Raw genomic sequence first — 24414 nt, 5'->3', positions numbered from 1 at the left:
TAATTTTTAGTACCTTGAGAGCATAAATCTTGCCTAAGCTGGTATTCTGATGAGTTTTTCTTTGTGTACAACAGTGTAAATGTATAAGTTCATTATGGTTAATATTTTTTGTCAATAAACAATGGTCTGCGATGGGAAAGTTTTTCTGAGTTTGTAATAATCCTAGGAACTTTCTTTTGAAATACCGAAATGTCTTGAGCACGTGTGCTGTTGCACCAAAATAAAAGCCCATAGGATATAATAATATGAAGAAAAAAAAAGTGAAACAGGCTGATCTTGATAAACCAAATGGACATCTATATCCGCGTGCCTACTCAGCAAGCCACCGTATGGTGTGTGTCACAGGATATCCAGTGCCACTACTAAGCATTTCCTTTCTTCTTCCATTCGCAGAAAGCGAGGAAAAAATGGCTGTCTATATGCCTCTGTATGAGGCATAATTTCTTGTGTCTTATCTTCGTGATTCTTATGCGAATTGTTTGTTGGCAGCAATAGAATTGCTCTGCTGTCAGCTTTAAGTTCTCTAAATTTTCTGAATAGTGTTCCTCATAAAGAATGCCACCTTCCCTCCTTGGGTTCCCATTTGAGTTGCCTGTTGTTCAGCCCGAACTGCTTCGATACCTTCCTTTAATTCAACCTGGTGCAGATCCCAAACACTCAAGCAGTACTAAAGACTGGGTCCCTGTAGTGTCCTGTATGTGCTGTCCTTTACAGATGAACCACACTTCCTTAAAATCCTTGCAATAAACTGAACCTGGCCATTCGCTTTCCCTATGACAATTGTGACATGCTCATTCCATTTTACTCACTTTTCAGTGTTACATCCATATATTTAAATTATGTGATTGTCAAGCAGGACCCTACTAATGCTGTATCTGAACATTACTGGTTTGTTTTCCCTGCTTATCCGCAGCAACTTATATTTTTCTACATTAGAGCAAGCTGCCTTCATCGCACCAACTAGAAATTTTGGCAAAGTATTCTTGTATCATTCTACAGTCACTCATCTTCGACACCTTCCTGTACACCAAAGCATCAGCAGCGAACAACTATAGATTGCTGGCCACCCTGCCTGCCAGATAATCTATGTGTGTAGAAAATAGCGGTGGTCCTGTCACACTTTGCTGGGACACTCCTGACAATACCCTTGTCACTGATGAACACTCGCTATCGAGGACAACATACTGGGTTCCATTACTGAAAAAAATCATTGAGCCATTCGCATATCTATGAACTATTCCTTACAATGGCACCTTCCAGTTTTCAACATGGCTGTTTGTCAGCAACCATATACAATTTTCAAACATAGGAATTGTACAACCAGCCAGTTGCAAATAACTTTTTGGTAGAATTGATGTAGGTTTCGACACCTACTAAGGGTTCTTCATAAGAATGAAATTTTGAATTACATTGTGAGAAAACAGTGGTCAGAATTTAGAGCAGCTATGCTCAAGTTGAAAATAAAGGCTGGAATGTATTTTATTTTATTTTTGACTTGAGAATGGCTGCTCTAAATTCTGATCATTGCTTTCTCACAAAGTAATTTTATGGTTTCTCAGAATTTCATTCTGACAAAGACTTCCTTAGTAGACGTAACAACCAAGGTCAATTGTATCAAAAAGCTATTTGCAACTGGTTGACTGTATAATTACTGTGTTTGGAAAAAAAAAGAGAAGACGACTTATACCTTTGTTAACAGTCTGTCGTGGTGTACTATGTCAAATAATTTTCGTAAATCTAGAAATATGCCTGTTGCCATTCAGCATAGTTGGCAGTGTATCGTGTGAGGAAAGGCCAAGCTGAGTGTCATGCAAGTGATACTTTCTAAAATGATGCTGATTTGCAGACATAAGCGTTTCAGCCCCTAGGAAATTTATCATGTTCGACCTCAGAATATATTCAAGAATTCTGCAGCCAAACGATGTCAAGGATATTGGTCTGTAATTTTGTGGGTCCATTCCTTTTTACCCTTCTTATATACATGAGTTATCTGTGTTTTTGTCCTGCACCTTTGACCAAAAATCTTTTAGCTCTAAACCAGATTGACACTTGCGATAGAGTGCCTTTAGTCATAGTTTGAAGAACATTATAGTCATAACTGATATTGACTTAAGGTTCAAAAGCTAAATCTTGTGTTGCACTTAATTTCAGCTATCTGCAATCTCTCCTTTACAGTACACACAATTGGTTTAGAGTTATTATGAAATGATTCAACAACATTGCCAGCATTGTTGTTAGTGATTTCATAATAAACTAATTTGTTGAGAAGAGAATAATGCTCTACACAGTCAGAAGTGTTGCTAAGGACACAGAAAGTAACTGGACAAAGTTTTTCTCTTGTGAAGCTCTAAGCACCTTTTCGGTCAGTCAATTGCACGAACTGTAACTTAAAACAACATCTGGTGTTATCTCTGAGAAAAAACGATTACTTTCAATGTGTAGCTTATATTTTGACAAATTATGAGATCAGATCCAGTTTCACAAGGCCTAACAATGCTTTTACAAATTTCATTAATAGACTGTTATTAAATTCAAATGGCTGACTACTACAGTCTATTTTTGGTTGCTTTTGTCCACTGAGTTTGTTGCACTCCATGTCTTCTTGCATTTCTTTTTGAATGACTATTATAAACAAGTTATGTTGCTTCCTAGCCTCATTGACTGTAAGTTTATAATCTTTTTGAACACTTGTAAGTATTTTAGCTTAGCCATGTCTGTTTTGTGTAATCTATAAAAATCTAAATATATTAACATCTGTTTTTCATTGGCTAGTTGAACATTCTTATAGTTATGCTTCTTTGTCTTGGGATGAATGTTACGTTTGTACTGAGGGAAGCTGCTCTGAAAAATATTTAAGAAAGCTCAAAAAATCTATCAAAGACTATATTAGCGGAACAATGACTATCGCTGTTAAACAAATGTTTCTAATTGTAATTCTTGAATGGAACCATAAAATTAGAAATTTTGTCCTGCATTATTGGTCTTGTCATGGCCACTTTAGGCTCTGTAAGCTCTTTGGACATCATATTAGACGTACTTATTTCCACCCAAAGTGAATTATGATCTGAGAAAGCAAAAACAGCTATTTCAGAACACATTAAATCACTACTAACATTTTAAAGTATATTGTTAAGGCAGGCCACCTCTCTTGTAGTTTTACAGTTAGTAAAACTAAAATTAAATTGTCTTAACAGATTTTTAAATTCATTTACATTATGTATCTCTTTTGCTGCATTGAATGGAGCTTTTATGTCACCACCTATACTATACTATACTATACTATACTATACTGTACTATAATTGCTCGATTGAGGACTACGAAGAAATTTAATAAATGCTCAATATTTTCTGAAAAGGTTAGTGGATCATATTGTATGACCTACAAAATGATACAGTAACACTTTTGAACACTCATTTACCTATAGCTTCAAAGTGCAACTCACTACACAAAAAGCCTAGATCTAATCCACTACCACCATTCATTAAAGCTTTCTTAACCCTTAACCAGTATGGTCATTCACAGGAACACAATTACTATGGAGGGGTCTCTCAGGTATTTTATATATACAGATATTTTATATGTCAAACCAGAATTTTGCAGAATATATATAGTGTCTTGACTTCCTGTCGTTCATTATACTTCTTAGAGATGGCCTTTGTAGAAATTAGATTTTTTTTTAAAAAAAACAATGCAGTATTTTAAACACTTTGACAATTAAAACAAAGCAAAATCTGGAATATATTTTTATTTTATGAGTTATGAAAATAACAGCAAATAGTTAGCTCTCGACACCCACACAGATTTTCATCAGATGGATTATATTACAAATTGGCAATATAAGTAGGTGGAAAAATCCAACTTGACTTACGATAAATCGTGCGAAAAGTCAGCTTTCAGTTTACGATTCATCTTTGCAATGTAGAGTGAATATTTCAGTCCATAAGTCTATGAATGGAAAAACTTTGCCACATTTTACTTCTAAAATCACAAGTAAAAACTAAATACTTGTTCTCATGTGCCACTGAATCATACTTCAGTCAATTTCCACCTCCAAACACTTCATGCAGACCTTCCTGGAACACTCCAAACAAATCGGAACACCACACTGTTGACATGGATACCTTGTTTTCCTCTTCAGACGAGGAGGGCTAAAGGCAAATGTTTTTAGATTTTCGAATTCTTTCGGTGTCTGAGGAGGTTCATTTTGTAAGTGAAGTATTCTTCTGAAGGTGTCACTCAACTCCGGGCCAAGTGTCCAATAGAAATTCTACGCTTCATATGAGGTTCAACTAGGTCTCTTGCTAGAGTCTTCATGAAGATCAATCTCGTCATTACCTCTGCCTTTGGATAAGCTTGATGTACCACATAACAATTTACACCGAAAGCAATCTCCACTAATGTGAAGAATATGACCAAAGGCCATCTTCTTGTCTGGTGACGTGATGAAGAAGCTGCACACCTTTGGTCGAGACAGTCCACACCACCTTTTGTTGTATTATAAAACAGGATGATCTCTGGTTTTCCTGATTCAGGATCATTGTTAGTGAATGGTGCATAGAAGAGACCAGTATTGCAGCTTTGGACTTCTTGGGCATGAAAGAAACCAGAGTCATGTCTTTCGTAAAACCGTAAACAGATGTCTTCACACCACATTTCTTATTAGGTAAGAAGTTCTGTGGGATCTCTTTTTTGCTCTTTTTCAGTGTACCAATGTATGTGAGACCTTTTTTTGAAAGTTCATTCACTAGTTCTATTGATGAGTACCAGTTGTTACCTGTAACATTTCTCCTTGTGTTTTCAGTGTGTTTCACCTATCGAAGAACAGCCTGTGTGAGAACACTGTGACCTTTTTATTGCTGGGAAGGGTGTGACCGTCACTGCCTTTTCCAGGATAAATGTATGTATTGTACAAGTAATTTGTACGAGCGTCAGTCAAACACTGATCTTTCAGGCCATTCTTTGCTGGTTTGTTTGGCATGTACATTCTAAACCCACGCCTTCCACGAAAAGGAACAAGCATTTCATCGACACACACTATTGCACCTACAGAGTAGCAAAGTTGACTGTTTTCGATGAAACACAAAAAGATTTGTGACATTACTGCTGATTTGTCTATTTTCTTTCTTTCCACCTGATCATCTATATTGTCAAATCATAATGCAGATAATAAAAACAGAAATCTTTCTTTGCTACCAGTGCATCTGAAAACATCCTGCCTGTTCCATCGGTTGCAAACAAGCTGTAAACAGACTCGTTCTCCGACTTGAAAATGGCTGAATACACTAATACACCAATTAGAGCCTTCAATTCAATGACATCAACATCTTGTAGATATGATAAGTGATCGTTAGCATACTGTACTCTAAGCTTAGATATTTTCAGATTTGTCCATCGAACGATTTCGTCTACAGTGTCTGGTGTAAAGAACAGTTTCCATACCTCCAAAACGGCAGGGTTTTCTCGAAGACTTTTTGCCATCTGTCGCAGTCCAGGAAGCTGCAAGATGATGTTTTCGTCTAGAATATCTGGTGTAAAGAACAGTTTCCATACCTCCAAAACGGCAGGGTTTTCTCCAAGACCTTTTGCCATCTGCCGCAGTCCAGGAAGCTGCAAGATGATGTTGTGTTGCCTTCTTCTTGCATTAGCTGGTGGCTGCATTTTTCTCCATCGAAAACATCGATTCTTACCGAAGAGGTAAGCTCCATCGTCATCACCTGTCACATCTTCTTCACTTTCTTGAATTTGTGTTGTGATCACTAAATATCTCAAAATTAGGGTCATTATGGCTGTCATCAAAGTCTTCATCTTGAACATCCACATCTATCTCTCATAACACACGTTGCATAGAAGGCCCAGCTTTCCCGCCACGGAGAAACAGTAGCATGCAACAAAAACGCGGCACACAAAAACTGTGGTACGTATGTGAGACCTCTGAAGGCTAATAATTGCGAAACAAAGAGCAGCAACAATGCAAGTATGCTGGCAGGTGTAGCTTGACAGCCAATCGGAAGGTACACGGAAGAATCCATTTGGCTTTGCAGGGGTGTGAGAAATATCTCGACACACAAATTAGTAGCAGTCTGAGAGAGGGTCGATGGTAGTTAAGGGTTAATATGAATTGACATGTCTCCATGTACATGCAGGTCTCTGTTGAAGCTATTAACTAACTGGAAATCATCTAATATACAAAAAGAAATTTCATTTCCCTTACTCAAGTGCTCATTCAGACATAATGAATTTAGCATATTTTCCTTTGCAGAATAATGTAAAACTATGTCTTCCATTCATACCTCCAGTGTTGAGATAGCATTCACCATAAAGTTTAGGGAAAAAATGTGACCTGTCATTAAAATCTGGGCCCTAACTATGACATGTTTCATAAATAAGCACAGTTTGAAAACAAATCATTCAAACCATGACATCCAGTGTAAGCAAATGAGGTGACATGTCTGTCTACACTGTGCTGTGCGTATTAGTTGAACATATTATGTGCAAGAGTTGTTGTGCATCCATTTCACTTACCAAAATGATTGTGTGTAAATGACAACTCTTTACTGCATCATACATCATAAGTTGATGGCACTGGATTTCGGCGTAATGGCAGAAACGCATGATCACTAGAATAGCATAATTGAAATTTCTATTTATTTCATGCATATCAGTTTCAAAACACTACTTACTTGTTCCTTATGAGATAATTTTGGAGAACAACAATACACTTGCCCACAAATAAATAAATAAATTTGCTCGCTCTCTCTCTCTCTCTCTCTCTCTCTCTCTCTCTCTCTCTCTCTCTCTCTCTCTCTCTCTCTCTCTCTCTCTCACACACACACACACACACACACCACAATTATTATGTACACATGTTATGTGCTGAAAAGTGCAAGAACTATGGCGCAATTATTGTTTCCACCACAAAACACAAGGACTAAAGTTGACCTTAAATCAATAAGATATTTCACCTTACACATTGTGGTTGAAAAATCACCCACAAACTTATCAAAGATTAATGGCACTGAATACTTGTTTCCAGTATAAAAATTTATTTGTGTAATCCATATAAGTAACTTGGATGTGTCTTCACAACCAGCAAAATGGTCAGTGATGGGTGAACATGAACTTGCTTATAAGCAGTGCAAAAGAATTCCTTGGAGGGGCATTTCCTAGTTGCACACTTCAGAGATGACAGAGCAAAAGTGGGGGGTATCAGCAGCAGTATAAGAAATGACCCAGATGGCACGACTTGTAAAAGATTAATTGAAATTGGTCACGTTGTGTTGAACAGCATGTTCTGCAATTGGCTGATCAAACTTACCATAGGCCACAGTTTATCAGTGACCATTTATACGTTAGGTTGTCTAATTAACAATTGTGTCCAGATAAATAACTATGCAATGGAATGAGTGATGGTGGCACAGTAAAGCTACTGTTACAGTTTGACCTGTTTCCGATGGGGACATGGTATAACTTATCAGCAACTGGACCGCAATGTGATGAGCATGATAGTTCATGGGAGCGACCTTGCTCCTCAATCTTTTGTGAAAATAGTTTAATTGGATAGATAAAAAAATCTACTCATCAAGTGGCAGCAGAACAGATTACATTTAGCAATAGGTCGGAAATATAGGTGGCTTGCAGGTGGGTAAGAATATTTTTGCAGATTGGATGGACATCAGAATAAGCATTTCATTTGCTCTGGCCTGGCTGATGTTGTATGCTGTAATGTATGTATAGCACTTCTAGCATTATGCAGGCGAAGGTAATGCTTTCCTTTGACAAATTACAGCAGAAGATATGTCCTGTGTGCACAATTATCGAAGTACAAGAGAAAATCATGAAATGGAGGCTCCAGTCAAGAAAAAAACTTTGTCCCAGGCATCCTCGGAGAAAGTTGTGCTGCTCCTGATGATATCAGATGTTCGGAGAAGTGCTAAATTGTGACTATAGTCTAATCAAAATTACTTGATCGTTGATGTCTATCACTTCCCACTACAGTGTTGCCATATCAGCTGCCAGCTATTAATAGGTTAGAGGTGAGACACAAACGTGACGTGACATTTCATAAATGCTGTTAATGTGGAAGATGGAGCAATGTTGGAAGTAGCTGCTGTGAGATATTTCAGAAATACGAGATGCGCTGTCAGCAGCTGATTTTAAGTGACTATTGGCTAAGTTGCAGCAGATGATGCAATTTGTAACCCAGAATTTAAACTCGTATCGTAAGCTAACCATAACCTTGTGATGTGCAATGTGTCCAATAAAATGGTGGTCAGAAATCTGTGCTAGAACTAAAATCATAATTGCTTTGTTCTTGGAAATTAAAGCTAACCTCCATGAGTAAACTCAAGACAGAAAGAAGTCAGTTTCAGTGCTAAAAGGAAACTGTAATTTCTCACTATCTTTGGTTACCTGAAACAATCCTCACACTGGCTGCGTGAACTGCTGCGTTACCAGCCAATGAGTAGTCCTCATTGGCACTTGGTTGCATATTATAGGTGACACAGGCAGATTTTGAAGAACAAAAGGATGACAGAAAGAACAATAAGAGCAAATAAAAAAGTCAATAAGATGATGAAATTGATGTGGGAGGGAATTGGAAATAAAAAAATTACATTTAAACCAGTTAATTGAATAAAAATAATAATCAAACTATTTATTTCGATCAGATTTGGAAATAAAAATATTTTGCTGTACTTTATGAGATTTGAACCTACGGCCTTCTAAATGTCAGGTTTATATGCTAATCATTGCACTACGACACAAAAAACTGGGTTAAATAGCGTATTTATGACTGTGGATCCCCAGTTGCTGTTGTGAATTGCAGCCTTCAAGAATCCGACTTCATGAAATGTGCGAAGCTTGTCTAATGTAAGCTGATCTCTGTGATTATGATAACAATATAGGTGACAATGAATCATGTCTTGTGCAGAAAAATCCTGTAGTGTTTGGTTAGTGCTGTGTATGAAACCTGTGTATTTTATTAGTGTCATTGTGTGTGTTTTTATTGTTTTTTATGTTGTTATCATGTGTAGTGAAATATGAAATAAAAATGCCAGAGCCAGCATTTGGGGTCCAAGCACATCAAGAAATAATGATAGACAAGGAAATGGAATTGAACTCTCCAATTTTTGTGGCAGTTTGGCAATGGCAAACAATGTGGTTGTGATGTTGATTGCACTGATTTGAGAAAAGCAGCTCCAGTGCGTGAAGTGAATTTTAATCAAAGTATAGTGCCCAACACAGTGAAATGGTTGTGAAGTAGTTCAGGCCTGAGATGCATTCAAAATATTGGAGACATATCTCAAAACGTGCATTGTGGTCCATGACAACGCACACCTTTCTTAAACTTGCACATACTAAACATACACTACGTAATCTGATACTTGAGGTGCTGAAACATCCACCGTATAGCTTACACTTGATGCTGTCAGATTTTCACTGGTGTGGCACTTTGAAAGAATGTTTGTAGAGTCCGGAATTTTGTAGATGATTGCTGTCAATGGGGAATCTCAAATTGAGTCCATACTTCTAGATTTCCAGAAGAGTTTTGACAACATTGCTAACAAGAAACTTCAAATCAAATTCCATGTCTATGGAGTATCACTTCAGTTGTCGGGCTGGATTTGTGGTTTCCTGTCAGAAAGGTCACAGTATGTAGAAATCGATGGAAAATCATTGAGTAAAACAGTAGTGTTTTTGGCCTAGGCTGATCCTAATCTTTGTAAATGATTTAGGAGACAATGTGAGCAGCCTTCTTATATTGTTTTGGAAATGGTGCTGTCATTTACTACCCATTAAAATCATCAGAAGATCAAAACCTAAAGGTAAATGACAATAATTTGTTTCAGTAAATGTCCTAATCTCTCTTGTTCCCATGGCCTCTACACAAAATCAAATTGAGGCAGCAGAATTCCGTCAGTTTTACTCAGGTCTTAGTTCTCTACATTGACACAACAAGGCTTCTTGGGAAAAAAATGTTGCCCTTCTTTCAGCTATCCTGCATTAGGCATTTCATCATACTTGTATCTATGGGATGTAGTGACTGTTGTGAGTTTAGCCATGTGTGTCTGAATTTGTTTAATGTTTACTGTAGTGTTTATTTGAAAATGACAACAAACAGTGAAACAGTACTCTAGAAATAGTTGCTCTTGCATATTGTATCAGATATTCTCCACAGGTATACTTTACTTTCCCAGAAATCTTTTGAACAATATTTCTTCAATTTGTCTTCCCCCACTATAGATTCTACACTTTCATTCAATTTCATATTACACTACTCGCCATTAAAATTGCTTCCCAAATAAGAAGTGCAGATGATAAAAGGGTATTCATTGGACAAATATATTATACTAGAACTGACATGTGATTACATTTTCGTGCAATTTGGGTGCATAGATCCTGAAAAATCAGTACCCAAACAACCACATCTGGCCGTAATAACGGCCTTGATACGCCTGGGCATTGAGTCAAACAGACCTTGGATGGCGTTTACAGGTACGGCTGCCCATGCAGCTTCAACTCGATGCCACAGTTCATCAAGAGTAGTTACTGGCGTATTGTGACGAGCCAGTTGCTCGGCCACCATTGACCAGACGTTTACAATTGGTTAGAGGTCTGGAGAATGTGCTGGCCAGGGCAGCAGTCGAACATTTTCTGTATCCAGAAAGGCCCGTACAGGACCTGCAAATGCGGTCGTGCATTATCCTGCTGAAATGTAGGGTTTCGCAAGGATCGAATGAAGGGTAGAGCCATGGGCCATAACACATCTGAAATGTAAAATCCACTGTTCAAAGTGCTGTCAATGCGAACAAGAGGTGACCGAGACATGTAACCAATGGCACCCCATACCATCACGCTGGTGATATGCCAGTATGGCGATGACAAATACACGCTTCCAATGTGCATTCACCGTGATGTCACCAAACACGAATGCGACCATCATGATGCTGTAAACAGAACCTGGATTCATCCGAAAAAATGACTTTTTGCCATTCGCGCACCCAGGTTCGTAGTTGAGTACACCATCGCAGGCGCTCCTGTCTGTGATGCAGCGTCAAGAGTAACCGCAGCCATGGTCTCCATGCTGATAGTCCATGCTGCTGCAAACATCGTCGAACTGTTTGTGCAGATGGTTGTTGTCTTGCAAACGTCCCCATCTGTTGACTCAGGGATCGAGACATGGCTGCACGATCCGTTACAGCCATGCGGATAAGATGCCTGTCATCTCGATTGCTAGTGATACAAGGCCGTTGGGATCCAGCACTGCATCCTGTATTACCCTCCTGAACCCACCGATTCCACATTCTGCTAACAGTCATTTGATCTCGACAAACGCAAGCAGCAGTGTCGCGATACGATAAACTGTAGTCGCAATAGGAATCAATTCGACCTTTATCAAAATCAGAAACGTGATGGTACACATTCCTCCTCCTTACACGAGGCATCACAACATTTCATCAGGCAACACTGGTCAACTGCTGTTTGTGTATGAGAAATTGGTTGGAAACTTTCCTCATGTCAGCACGTTGTAGGTGTCGCCACTGGCGCCAACCTTGTGTGAATGCTCTAAAAAGCTAACCATATGCGTATCACAGCATCTTCTATCAGTTAAATTTTGTGTCTGTAGCACATCATCTTCGTGATGTAGCAGTTTTAATGGCCAGTAGTGTATTTTGTTACATTACCCATTAGATATTTAAGCAATGTGGCAGTCTTCAGGAGTTTACTGCTAATGCTGTAATCAGATGGCATCAGGTTCTTTATCATTGTTACGGACCTTAGCTTATATTTATTAATTTTTAATGATAGCTGTTAGTGAACACAAAGTGACTATTTTACAATCACCTTCCGCTGTACCCAACGGCTCCTGTCCATCAGTACATGAGGTATGCCTGTTCTTCGTTTAGCTATGGTTGCTCCTTCATGATTCCATTTGACAATTACATCACCAGCAGTAGACTGGGGCAGGTTTAGAACAGTTGAAATGTCACTGATGGATTTGCTGTTCAAATGACTGAAAACTGTTTCTATATTTTCTTGACAGTCATCAAGCAAAGGTACTTTCCTGTAAACAACAGAAGTGTGTCTGAACAATCTGCGAATAGAGCTGTATGATGAAATATTTAAAAAGGGGAAATCCAGGAGGGAAGAACAACAATGTGGAAAGGACAGATTGCTACTCACCACATAGAGTACGCATTTAGTTTCAAACAGGCACACTGAGAAAGAATGCTAGAACTGCTCGGCTTCTGGATTTTGTCCCTCATCAGTAGGAGAAAACATATCCACAAGCACAACTCAAATGCACATATGGTTACTTTCATCTCTGGCCGCTAAGGCCCAACTGCAACTGCTTCCACTAGCGAACAGCAATCTTGCTGGGTTAGATGGTGGGGGTATTGAAAAAGTGTGTGGCAGGGAGCGAGATAGTAGGAAAGGGATGGGGAAGGTGCTGTTGATGTCTATGAAGGTGTTCTAAGAGTGGGGTGAGTTGCACTGCAGGATTTGTGTTGGTAGTAAAGTTAGTGTCATGACTTGCCATTATATGTTGGGACTGGTATGGCAAAGTAGAGCTGAAACACAAGCATCAGTGTGCAGTGCAGTTGCAGTCATTGACATGGGTCTGAACAAGGTGAACAGTGCTTTACTCATAAACAACAGCAATAGTGCGGCTGTTCTTCAAAAGTATTGGTGCATTAAAGGGGTACCGAGAGGTCCTACTTCTGCACCATGGTTAAAGAACATGATTCAAATTAACTGGAGATTTGAGAATTGCTGCTGGAAGAGGCCAATGGACAATTGTGCCACAAGTTCTTGCAGAAGTTAATGTTGCCATGCTTGAAAATGCTGAACACAATGTGTGATCTACAAGCAGTGCATGAGATATGTGACGACAGCTTGATATTCCAAGGTTCACCATTGTTTTGGGCAGCAGTAGAGCAATTTCTAGAGTGGTTCGAGGCTGTCATTTATGCAAGTGGTCATTAGATTGAGCAACAATTGTAATGTGGAACATAAACATGGTACGCAGTTAACAAATGTTTCACTTTCATGTGGAAATTTAAATGTGTTTCAGTGGTTTAGTCATTATTTCTCTTCTGTGTATTCTTACAAATGTTTCCTCCATAAAGTTTCATTGTCCTGTAATCACTAATTTTTCTTGGGTGAGTCTCTCAGTTAGTGAAAGGTTAATTATAACTGTCCTTTATGTATTGGCAGGATAGAAGTCATGTGTAATGCTGGAATGGGAGTAGGGAAGGGAATAAGTAGATGGGATCAAGTGAAACTACATGTTCCACGAACTTTTCCAAATCTCAAGCATAATGATGTATATGTGCAGATTGAAATGACGATTGAAAATTTGTACCAAGACCAGAATTCAAAACTAGGTCTCCTACTCATTAGGCACACACACACACACACACACACTACTGTACCAACACAGCACAGTGGCTTTGCAAAACTGAAGGGACTATCCTAACATGACTCCTCCTCAATCCAAATTCCCATTGACATCTCAATCCACTTGGTATTCTCCCTAAACTTCAACAGCATTGCAGAGGCTCGCCAAGTGTATTGAAACAGCATCTTAGCACCAAATGAAATTGAGGATCCTACCTGAAACCCAGGTGTAGTTTCTTTGATAAAATGATCAATGCTGTTTGAGTTTAGGGGGAATACCAAGTGGTCCAAGGGATGAATGGTAACTTGGAGAAGGGAGGCATGCTGTGATAGTCCACACAGATATGTAAGGCCAGGGTGGCATAGTGGTTAGTGCATCTACCTAGTGAGCAGGAGACCTGGGTTTGAATCCCAGCCTTGGTTAAAAGTTTTCATTCATCGTTTCAGTCTGCATATATACAAGATAGGTGAAAGACAGGGGCTAGTGAAGATTTAAGCCAGGGGGATTAAGGGCGCAAAGGATATGTTGTATGGTGAGTTCCCATCTAGTGTTGGTGGGAAGAATCCAGATGGCACATGCTGTAAAACAATCATTAAAATGAAGCACATTGTGTTTAGTGGTATGCTTAGCAGCTAGATGGTTCAATTGCCTCTTGACAAAATTTAGCAGTGTTCGTTCATACAGACAGACAGCTTCTTAGTGGTTATGCCCTTGTAGGATGCAGATAGTGAATGTAGCTAAGTTTGCAGATCATGTGGTTGCTTGCACAGGTGGCCAATTCTTTGATGGGGTAGAAGGTGCCTGTGACAGAACTTGAGTAGGTGGTAGTGGGAGGATATGGGACAGTCTTGCATTTAGGTCTATTGCAGGGATTAGAGTAATGAGCCAAGGAGTTGGGAACAGGGGTGTAGTAGGCACAGACAGGTATATTATGTAGCTTGGTTGGGCAGTGTAATACCGCTTTTGGAGGGGTAGTAAGGATAGTGGGTAGGATATTCCGCATTTCATGGCATGATGAGAGGTAGTCAAAACCCTGGCAAAGAATCTGTTTCATTAGCTCCAGTCCTGAGTAGTATTGAGTCATACAGGAGTGCTCCATTGTGACCAGGCAGTGGATATGTCGGGGATGGTAGGTGACTGGAGAGACAAGGCTTAGGAGATATGTTTCTGGATAAGATTGTGAGGGTAATTATGGTCTTCAAAGGTTTCAGTGGGACCTGTGGCATATTTGAAGAGGCACTGCTTGTCACAGCAGATGTGGCACTACGTGGGTGGCTTGACTGTATGCATTGCAAAATAAGTTTCGGCTATAAGCGTTGTGTTGCTATTGGCTGAAGCTGTGATGTCACTAGCCAACAACATCTACTTCCGGAACAGCACTATAACATATGGGCCATGTATTTATGCAATGTGTTTGTGATATATTGTCGTCTCTACTGGAATAATGAAACAAAAATTGCAATTCTGCTATTACTAGAATGCTCTGCTACGTTCTGTAACTTGTCCAGCTTTTAACCGACACTGCTGTTTTTTTGCAGTTATCTGTCAAAGTAAATGTTTGAAATGAGCATGCAAATTCCTAAGTTGGCTCTGGGGTAAGTTTTGACAAGTAAACAAGTTGTATAAACTGCACATTTTCATTTTGTATTTATCATAGGTTTGAACTAACTTTGCTGATAGGTGGGCACTATCATTTTCACTCAAGAAATTATACAAGTGCCTTATTTGCAGAAAGATTTTGAATTAGATAACTTAACTAAAACAGCCTCTTACGTTCCTGGATGGTAACAAAAACTGTGGTTTATCCAAGAATGCAAGTAGAGGGCATCAGAGGTTTTCCCTGCGAAATTTGTAACTTTTTGGTGAAACAGCATGCAAAGTACAAGATGTCATTTCATTGATGACAACTGACTTCAAAGATCTTTATTATTTGCTCACAGTTTCACGCACGTCTTCTTCAGATGAGCATTTCTTGTCTTTAATGCCGATATGGAATTCTGTATCTGATAAATTACAAACAACTTTATCTGTAAATGTATGCTTATCAGCAGTCTTCCTCCATGGTGAAAGCTTCTATAATGTCTCTATGCTTCTATAAATGGATCTTAAGTTTATTGAAATATTACTTCCTTTCTTCTCTTGCCTATGGTGTGCTTTCACTGGCACTACTACTACTACGAAGCAATTTGCATGATGGAAATGCATTGCTCTTGAGCACTCGTTTTCATAGTAAATTCAGCAGTTCAGCACACAAGTCTCATAACGTAATCAGTTTCTGTGAAACAACAAGAGGATATTCTATCATTTGGAACATTCACAGAGTCTTTTCTGCAGCAGTTTGACAGTCAAATCTTTTAGAGGCCTCCATCATACGGAAAAGCATGAAGCTACTACTATAGTCCCTTTAGTGTTATGTTTGTGAGAATGCCAACAACTGCGCAACCTGGCATTGGCTGCACACATTCAAAACACTTTCACTTGCAAATCACTCACTACACAGAAGTAACTAAAAGTAAACAACAACACTAATGATATCTACAGCCTCCATTGTTCCAATATGGGCACAAAACGCCCCTCCCTGACGTCATGTGCATGATAGCAGAAACGCGTTTGCTTCTGCACAACATTTACTGCACCCTCTCCCCTCCTCCAGGCATATGGAAGGGACTACTTCGTATTGAATGGATGGTAGCTGTCAAAGCGGAGGTATTGTTGGTGATCAGTAGGTTTGATATGGTTGGAGGCACGGATGTAGCCAGGGCCCATCAGAGAACATTTTTTCCACACAAGCTCTTTATCATTTGGCACCTCCCCTCTCTTTCCCACCTCCCCCCTTTTCCCCTTATACATTACAACCATGTCAGTTTACACTACTAAGTGTTATACAGATGTATAGGAACCTTCCTCTTGGCCGCTGCTGGTGCCCCTCAAAGCTTAGTGCCCCAAGTGGCCGTAACTAATTGTTTTATGTCCTGTATGGAAATCTCACAGCTATTTTGTCTCTGGTACCCCTCTTAGCTTGATTCCCCAAGTGGCATTTTGTGTCACTTGGGCCTTAAACCGGCCCTGGTCTAGCCATCCTTGAGGTGGAGCTCAACATCGAGGAAGGTGGCTTGTTGGGCTGAGAAGTACCAGGTAAAGTGAACGGGGCAGAAGATGAGGTTCTGGAGTAATGTGGATAGGTTGTTCTTACCCTCAGTCCAGATCATGAAGATGGCATGAATAAATATGAACCAGGTGAAAGTATTGGATTCTGGGTGGTTAGAAAGAATTCCACTACATAGCCCATGAATAGGTAGCATAGGATGGTGCCATGCGGGTACCCATTCCTATACCATGGATTTGTTTGTAGGTGATGCCTTCAAAAGGGAAGTAGTTGTGAGTGAGGATCTAATCCATTTACACCTACTGCCTCCTCTCTTCACCCATATCCATCCACCAAACTGCATCTCACAGCATCTTCTTATTTATTTATGATTTTCTTTTTGATCTTACTGTGTTTTCACATCAATTTTACTTTGTTTTCACCTTTCACTATCAGCACTGCTCCCTCAGATTTCAATTTTCCCCAAACTTCATCTATTCAGTTATTATATTTCGCATGGATTATTGCACATTTTTATCTACTTCTATGGATCTTTGCTTCTTCCATCCATAAAAATACAGAATAATTTCCCTGTTTATACCTAGAACTCGAACCAACATGTTGTCCCTTTGTTGTTGCCTAGCTCTTGGCATCCACCAAAATGGCCTGATCATCAAATTACCAATCTCTAGCTGTGACCACTCCTTCCAGAATGACCTCTATCTGTTTGAATTCTGTCAGTCCATAGCCCTCACCAACCTAGTCCTGCAAAACCATGTAAATCAGGCGCAAACCTGCTTACAGTACATTTTCTTCATCCAAAGAATTCTTCTGCTCTGCAGTCCCAGTTCTTGCATCCCATCTCTCACAGTGAAACTCTTGCTCTCCAGGAACTACAGCAGCATGCACTACACCACTTCAAAAAAATCTCCAACCTATTCACCTCCTACTCTCACCTTGAATTACAACTATCCATCACCTCTGGAGAGACTCCAAATCTCCCTCACCTCCCTTCATAGCCGACAAACCCTTCCTTGCAAGCCTACTACATTTAACACACCCTCAGAAACTCCTTCCTACCACCATACAGAATCCAGAACCTAAACAGACTCGAAACACGGCCATGAACCTTTCTTCCAAAAGCCTTAGTCCCACAGAAGTATAAGTCACTTCCAAAAGTCTTATTTTTTGCTCCACTCCCAAATTTAATCATGCTTGACTTGTTGACAACCTTCTCCTGGTCCATGCAGTGGAAACACTTTTTCTCCACCAACCTTACCAATAAGACTCATTCCAAAACCAATATTTAACCCTTGCTCCATTGATGTCCAGTTGCAGCTTGAGCTTTGCATTCCCTGCTGCTGGTATGGGCACCAGCAAGATAGCTTGCAGCACACTAATAGTCAATGTTGTTGTGGCCAAGGCAGACACTCGTTAGGTGCTCTATTTTGAAGCATGCAAAACGGGTGATATCATGTAAAGGACAGTGACTTTTTTGATGCCGTGTGCCACAATCTGAATACAATTTGATGGCAAAAACTTTTTGGGACCTTTTGACGATGGTAAGGGGGAAATTGTGCATGAGCCTGTGCTCGCTTTGGGATATGCTGAGGGTAAACAAAGCGCTCCTGCTTCTGTGCGTCCAGTAACAATGAGAGCCGTGGTCCCCTAATTACTGTACTAACTACTGAATCTTGTGCAGCTGGACTACCGAACAAGCAGATACTTGGAAAATTGGATGATGAGGTCGATTGGAAGTCATAAGTTGATTGTAGAGCACAATGATGACTAATACAACTAACAATGTTGATACCAGAGGAATCGTGTAAGATAGCTTATGCTGATGCAATATTTCACACAGGGTTGCATCTTATGAATAAAGCCTTAGCACCAACTTCTCTGAGAGCATCAAGATGTCTAATACTATCGGAGATTAAGGATTCTGCATGCAATGCAGCACACTGTTTAAAGGTAAAAGCATACTTGTGTGCCATGCCTTGCAAGTGAGCAGCTCATGTTGTGCAGGATTGCTCACATCGCTTAAGACTTTGATTAAACTGTAGCCTAGCTGTGGCGCAGACAACAAACCTCAGAGAAACTCTTAACTACTAGGATTTGAGAATGGGTGTAGTTTCTGCACCACTTTGTGAAATTTATTATTAAAAGACACTAAGAGCATACACTTTTGTTCAGGCTCAGTTATTTGACTTGCCTTGCAATGAGAATAAAGTGAGGTACATAGACCTCTCGAGTCTCATTTGCCTCATTTAAGCAAGCATATGGTAGAGGGGGAGGTGAGAAAACTGCAGCTGCTTACTATTGTGGTTTTGCAGCAGTTGTAACAGGAATATCTGCTGTTGCTGGGTAAATTGCCCCTGTTTTTATTACTGTTACAGTCGTTGTTGCTTTTGCAGCTGAAGCTGCTGCTGCCACAACTTTAGAAACTCAAATCCATGCTTCATTGGAATAATTGCACAGTTAGAAGAAAAGGGGGCTATACATTCATCATATGTGGATGAGTTGAAAATTTGGTTCTGATGGAAGGCATGCTAGGGTAGTGGATGACCATTGTGTCTGGATGGCCTAGCGGTCAAAACAACTGCCTGGTACGCAGGAGATCCGGCTTTGAATTCTGCCCCAAACAAATTTTTGACTTTTCCCATTGATTTACATCAATGCTCACACACAGCCAATGTATGTAATTCATTTGTGTATGGAAAGTTATTATCGCCACCTTCCTGTTTTACTCTACATAGGTAGAACGCAGTTCATGACCACTCACATTGGTGGTAATGCAGAGACCAATGGAACTAACAGGTCATTCCTTAGGTCTATGACAGCATCTTTAGTGCATTCAGCAGTTAATGGAGCTGTCAAAATCACAAATGTAATGTAGGAAGATCAGAATTACTGTTCAGAGGTGCGTAACTAAAGGCTTCAAAAACGGTCAAGTGTCAGGCCATGGTGTTTACACCGAGTCTCTCATCAGTGGATGGCTCCATGTGATATGCTTGCTACAGGGGCAGTGCCTAACCCAGAAGCAAGCTGTGGCTGGAGTATGTAGCCCAAATATCTCTGACCTGTTCTCCATATTGACACTCAGGCTGGGTAAAGAATCCAAATCATTGAGATATTGAATTAGGTTGAAGCAATAAGGGCTCCAGATGATTTCATCTGTGTGGTGTTGCTCATGACTCAGCAAATGTGGGTCCTGAATGTTTCATTGTGGCCGTTCATAGCCGCCTGACATTAAACAAGCTTTAAGCAGTGAAACATGAATGTTCAGATATGCTAAAGAGCTATATGCTACGTCACACCATGCCTTGTTGCCACTGCAACTCTTCCATTCACTCCCCTTCAGCTGTAGTTGTTAGCACCTCTACCCTAATATTTGCAAAACCTTCTGCCTCTTCATTTTATTGTGTTTTCCATTTGGTATTGTTTCTCATTGACCCATTGCTTTACGAAAGACGTAATCCAGTTTGAATACTGTATGGTTGTTTGGATGTGACTATAAGGGATTGTTCTGCCGCCAGATTCTGAGACATATGAACTTCCAGCTACAGAACCGTATTACTAGATGACTGAATGGCAGGATACACATTGCAGTTGCTTCTCAGTTGGTATCATCTACATCACATCATCTTCTGAGTGAAACATCACAGTGGTCAAAAACACTGGACTCACATTTACAAGGAGCGGATGTCAAATTCCTATCCAGACGGCAAATTTTGGTGTTCCTATGGCTTCCATAAACTAAGGACAAGGCCAGAAAAAGATGCAGCTAATACTGGGCCATGTTTTTATCTATAGATGTTACTAAATTAACATCACCACCACTTTTTTCTGTGTGTATGTGAACATTCACCTCAAGAAATTACTGTAGGGATTTTGATACTGTTTTAATAGGTAAACTGGTTCACCAGAAAGATTTGTGTATATAGTTTATTAATGTTTTATGCAAATTGACTGAACTAAAATGATTTAAAATCCCCTTCCACAGCCTAAATGTGTGATCCATGTCGAAAGAAGTACCCGTGTCACCGTTTCTGCGGAAATGTCTGGTAATGAAACCGTGTCTGCCCATTTGATGGAGCGGTCCACTGCAGTGAGGAGGTAATAGTATCCTTCCGATGGCAATAGAGATCCCACGATGTCCAGGTGCACATGTGTGAAATGTTGTGTCAAGTGCTTTGTGCATGAGTCGTCCAACCTGGACCCTCTGACAGTCGAAGCATGTTTTTGCCCAACTATGGCAGTCCTTCTTTATGTTGGGCCACACAAATCTGTCCGTCATCAGTTTAACACTGGTGTTTATTCCTGGATGAGCCAGCCCATGGACGCTGCCAATAATTGCCATCGCACTTTCGTAGGTACAAAAGGTCTTGGTTTTCCCTGTGATACATCGCCCGAACTCTCAGACATTCACCAGCAGGTTGTCTTTGCTGCAGACATAACCCACATATACTGTCGTAACAGAATTCGACGAGTTATTGGTCTGTATCTTGTGCCGCAGCTAGCTACTTGTAGTCAGTAGTCCGAGAGATTGAATCCAACCGAGACAGGAAATCTGCCATGACGTTCTCAGATCCTTTTATATGTTGCAGGTCAGTTGTGAATTGAGCGATGAATTCAAGTTGTCTAAATTGTCGTGGTGAGCAGGCATCCTTGTTCCTACTGAAGGCGAAAGTAATCGGCTTGTGATCTGTGAAAACCGTGAATGGCCTGGCTTCCATTTGTGGCCGGAAATGTCTGACAGCTTCATAAATTGCCAGAAATTCCTTATCGTAAGCACTCCATATCACTTGTGATGACAAGCTTATTGGAGAAGAAGCTCAGAGGTTTCCAGTGGCCTTCAACATGCTGGGGTAGAGCTGTATCGGGGTGACTACTTTGGTCACTACAGCTTATCTCCGTCTGCTGAAGAAGTACAATGTATTAGTCAAGCAATAACTTTTTATTAACTAAAGCTCGAACATGAATCAACTGAACAACATGAGTCAATACAAAGAATACTTACAAAAATCAAAGAGTAAAACAGATTGTGCATTATTACTGCTATGCCACACAAGTCATCCAACCATATATACTTAGTGCTATCTGTGCAAAGCCAGGGCAGGTCGATAGTTTCATTTAAGAAGGAACTCTACTTCAAAGGACCTCTTCAGCAAGGGGTGTGAAATCTCATTTTGTTGCCTTCACGTCTCTCTCTCTCTCTCTCTCTCTCTCTCTCTCTCTCTCATCTCCTGCAGAGAATGAGTGCATGTCCTTGACTAGTTATTTCCAGTGATCCAACGTCTCTGACTGACGTGGGCTTGCAGATAGACAGTGACATAATGTTGAAAACAAATCATCTTTGGAAAGGAATTGTTATTTAGCTTCTTGTACTGTGGTGGACACGTAAAAGTTTTGTACCATTCAACACATACAAGGGATAATCATAAAGCTTTAATCACATCCTTACAAAAAACTCAAGTTGTGTAATGTAGTTATTTGTCTGTAGTCTTGGTACACATTGACATCACTGTGCCACAGTTCTGCAGTACACTGGTAGAGGAGCAAAATAGAATGGGGCAGGCAACTGATAAACTGGAGATGGGCTGTGGTGCTATGTTTTGCCTCCTCGAGAGTGTGCTGTACTACCTTAGCATGGGGATTTCAGTGTGTACCAGAATGGAAAAAATGTACCTGCAGACAAACAAAATATTAAATTTTATGAGACTTTATTTTATGACTTCCCCTTGTAGAAGCAGACTTTTGATTGTGGCATATTAGCCTTGCATCATGTATGGTGGTGCAGTATAGTAACATTTTTAATCCTACCTGCTAGGCATAGATAAGTGTGTGGAAGACATTATACCGATGCAAATGCTACCCACTTTATGTATTCCTTTCATTTGATAGTCTCTTAGAATAAATGATTGTCCCCTTGTTGCTACAATTACAAAATTCTCAAGTTTACTGTATGCAGAACTTTTTTCTGGGTTATTGTAGTCACATGATAAGTTTGATCACAGGTAGACTTCACTTGCACAAAGACTGGTTCCTTTATCTTTAGTAGCATACTTCAATATGAGGAGAACAGCCTCAGCGAAAATCTTTTTCCCAAAATGGTATTGGAATATTGAGATGAATTCTGTGATTATGTTGACCTGTCTGTCTTGTATATTTGTCTTTAGGTGTTGCACAAAGTGTCATTTCTAAAAAAAATATTTTTATGTTTTTGCTGCAGCAATAATATTGTGGTAGCCCTTGTCTTGAGAGTATTATTGTATTCCCCAGTACTATTAATTAAGGATGTTACTGTTTGCTTGAACAGCAGGAGCCAGACCAACTATAAAGAAAAACCAACTAACGAAAAGCCCAGAGAGTTGTTAAATCACTGACTGTACCTTTTGTATAATTTCTCCTAAATATGTCATGAGAACTGTCTACCTCCATAGTATCTAACCAGAGAATTTTTTCACTTAAAGCATGTTATGTGGAAAATCTGATTTAAATTATGATAAATTGAAGCAGATGTGATTCTCGAAACAGATCAATCCTTCAAAATTGAATTATAGCTCCGAAATGTGTTGAACTAAAATAGAAAATTGAAATATATTAAAAACAAAGATTCCAAGACTTACCAAGTGGGAAAGCGCCGGCAGACAGGCACAATGAACAAAACACACAAACATACACACATTGTGCCTGTCTGCCGGCGCTTTCCCGCTTGGTAAGTCTTGGAATCTTTGTTTTTAATATATTTTTCCCATGTGGAAGTTTCTTTCAATTTTATTTACATCATCATTAATAGCAAATTGAAATATTGATATTGAAGACTGATTTGAGGGAGTACCTGAAAACAAAGTAATTGTTAATTGGGAATGAACCTTGTTTATGTTGTCCTGAGAGTCAGACACAAAACATAGACAACTGATGAGAGAGTGGAAGCACAGACAGAACATGTTGCACTTCTGTCACACAGTACTGGGCCTACACATATGCTTACTGCTTTGTCGCAGCCTAACACGACTGCAACTTCATAATGGCTGTTGTAGACATATGTAGTGGTTTTTGAGATTGCCAATATTGACTGTCACAAAACACAGATAGCCCTTAGTGTAACATTTTCAGCCAGTCCAGAAATAGGGAGTCCTTGGTCTAGTTGCCGTTTACAAAAAGTATGTGTAGCTAGATTTGCAGATCTATGAAGGATCTATTGAAAATGCACCAAAACACTGGTTTACATTTTAAGAAGGCTAAAATGTTGCAACACGGTGTATATTTTCATATGATAGAATGGACTAACAAGAATAAAAGAAGTACAGGATGTTGAATTAGAAAATCGTTCTGGTGTATTTTGAAGTGCATCATAATTATTTATTCCTGCTGCTGAGTTTTGATATTCTATGCCTTTCACTTTCATATAAATTGTGTGGAGAAAATATTCTGCCTCTCTATCAACTTCTGTTAAACCTGAAGTCTTATAGGAAAAGGCACAAACTAAGTAAATGAAATAGCTCCAGTAAGTCGTAGAACTACTTAAAGCAATATCAAAACATCTGTTTGTGTAGTGTTACTGCTAAAATTTAAATGGCAGAAAGATATTTTTATTTGATATAATAATTTAATTAGTTTCAGATTTTTTTAATTTTATTTGTACTGTGTATCATTGCTCCTAGCCGAATTTCATGATTCGGCGTCAGTGAGAAGTACCTTATGGGTTTTGATGAGTGAGTTTGCAAGTGCCAAAATATGTGACATAAATGACTGAATCTTTCAATTGCATTGACTTATAACCTTAAATTTTTTACTTTGCCAAGGGGCCATAGAGTTAAGTACATGACAAATTTGAACTTGATACACCAATCTACTTGAAAGAAAAAGAAGTCTTATAAGACGAACAGCCAGACAGACAGACAGAAAAAATGACAAAAAAAA

General features: G+C 39.5%; 1 protein-coding gene and 1 non-coding gene across 2 annotated transcripts in view; both read left to right on the top strand.

Annotated features, from left to right (window-relative positions):
- The window catches only part of LOC126279093 (traB domain-containing protein), a 153891-nt gene that overhangs the window by 38741 nt on the left and 90736 nt on the right, over window positions 1–24414 (top strand). The gene's annotated exons all lie outside the window — the stretch shown is intronic.
- Trnat-agu (transfer RNA threonine (anticodon AGU)) lies at window positions 13754–13825 on the top strand. The gene has a single exon. It is a non-coding gene; the product is annotated as a tRNA-Thr (tRNA).

Source organism: Schistocerca gregaria, chromosome 1, assembly GCF_023897955.1.
Source record: "Schistocerca gregaria isolate iqSchGreg1 chromosome 1, iqSchGreg1.2, whole genome shotgun sequence".
Taxonomy (NCBI): domain Eukaryota; kingdom Metazoa; phylum Arthropoda; class Insecta; order Orthoptera; family Acrididae; genus Schistocerca; species Schistocerca gregaria.
The sequence above is the reverse complement of the archived record's forward strand: the minus strand, read 5'-3'. Positions and strand labels throughout refer to the sequence as shown.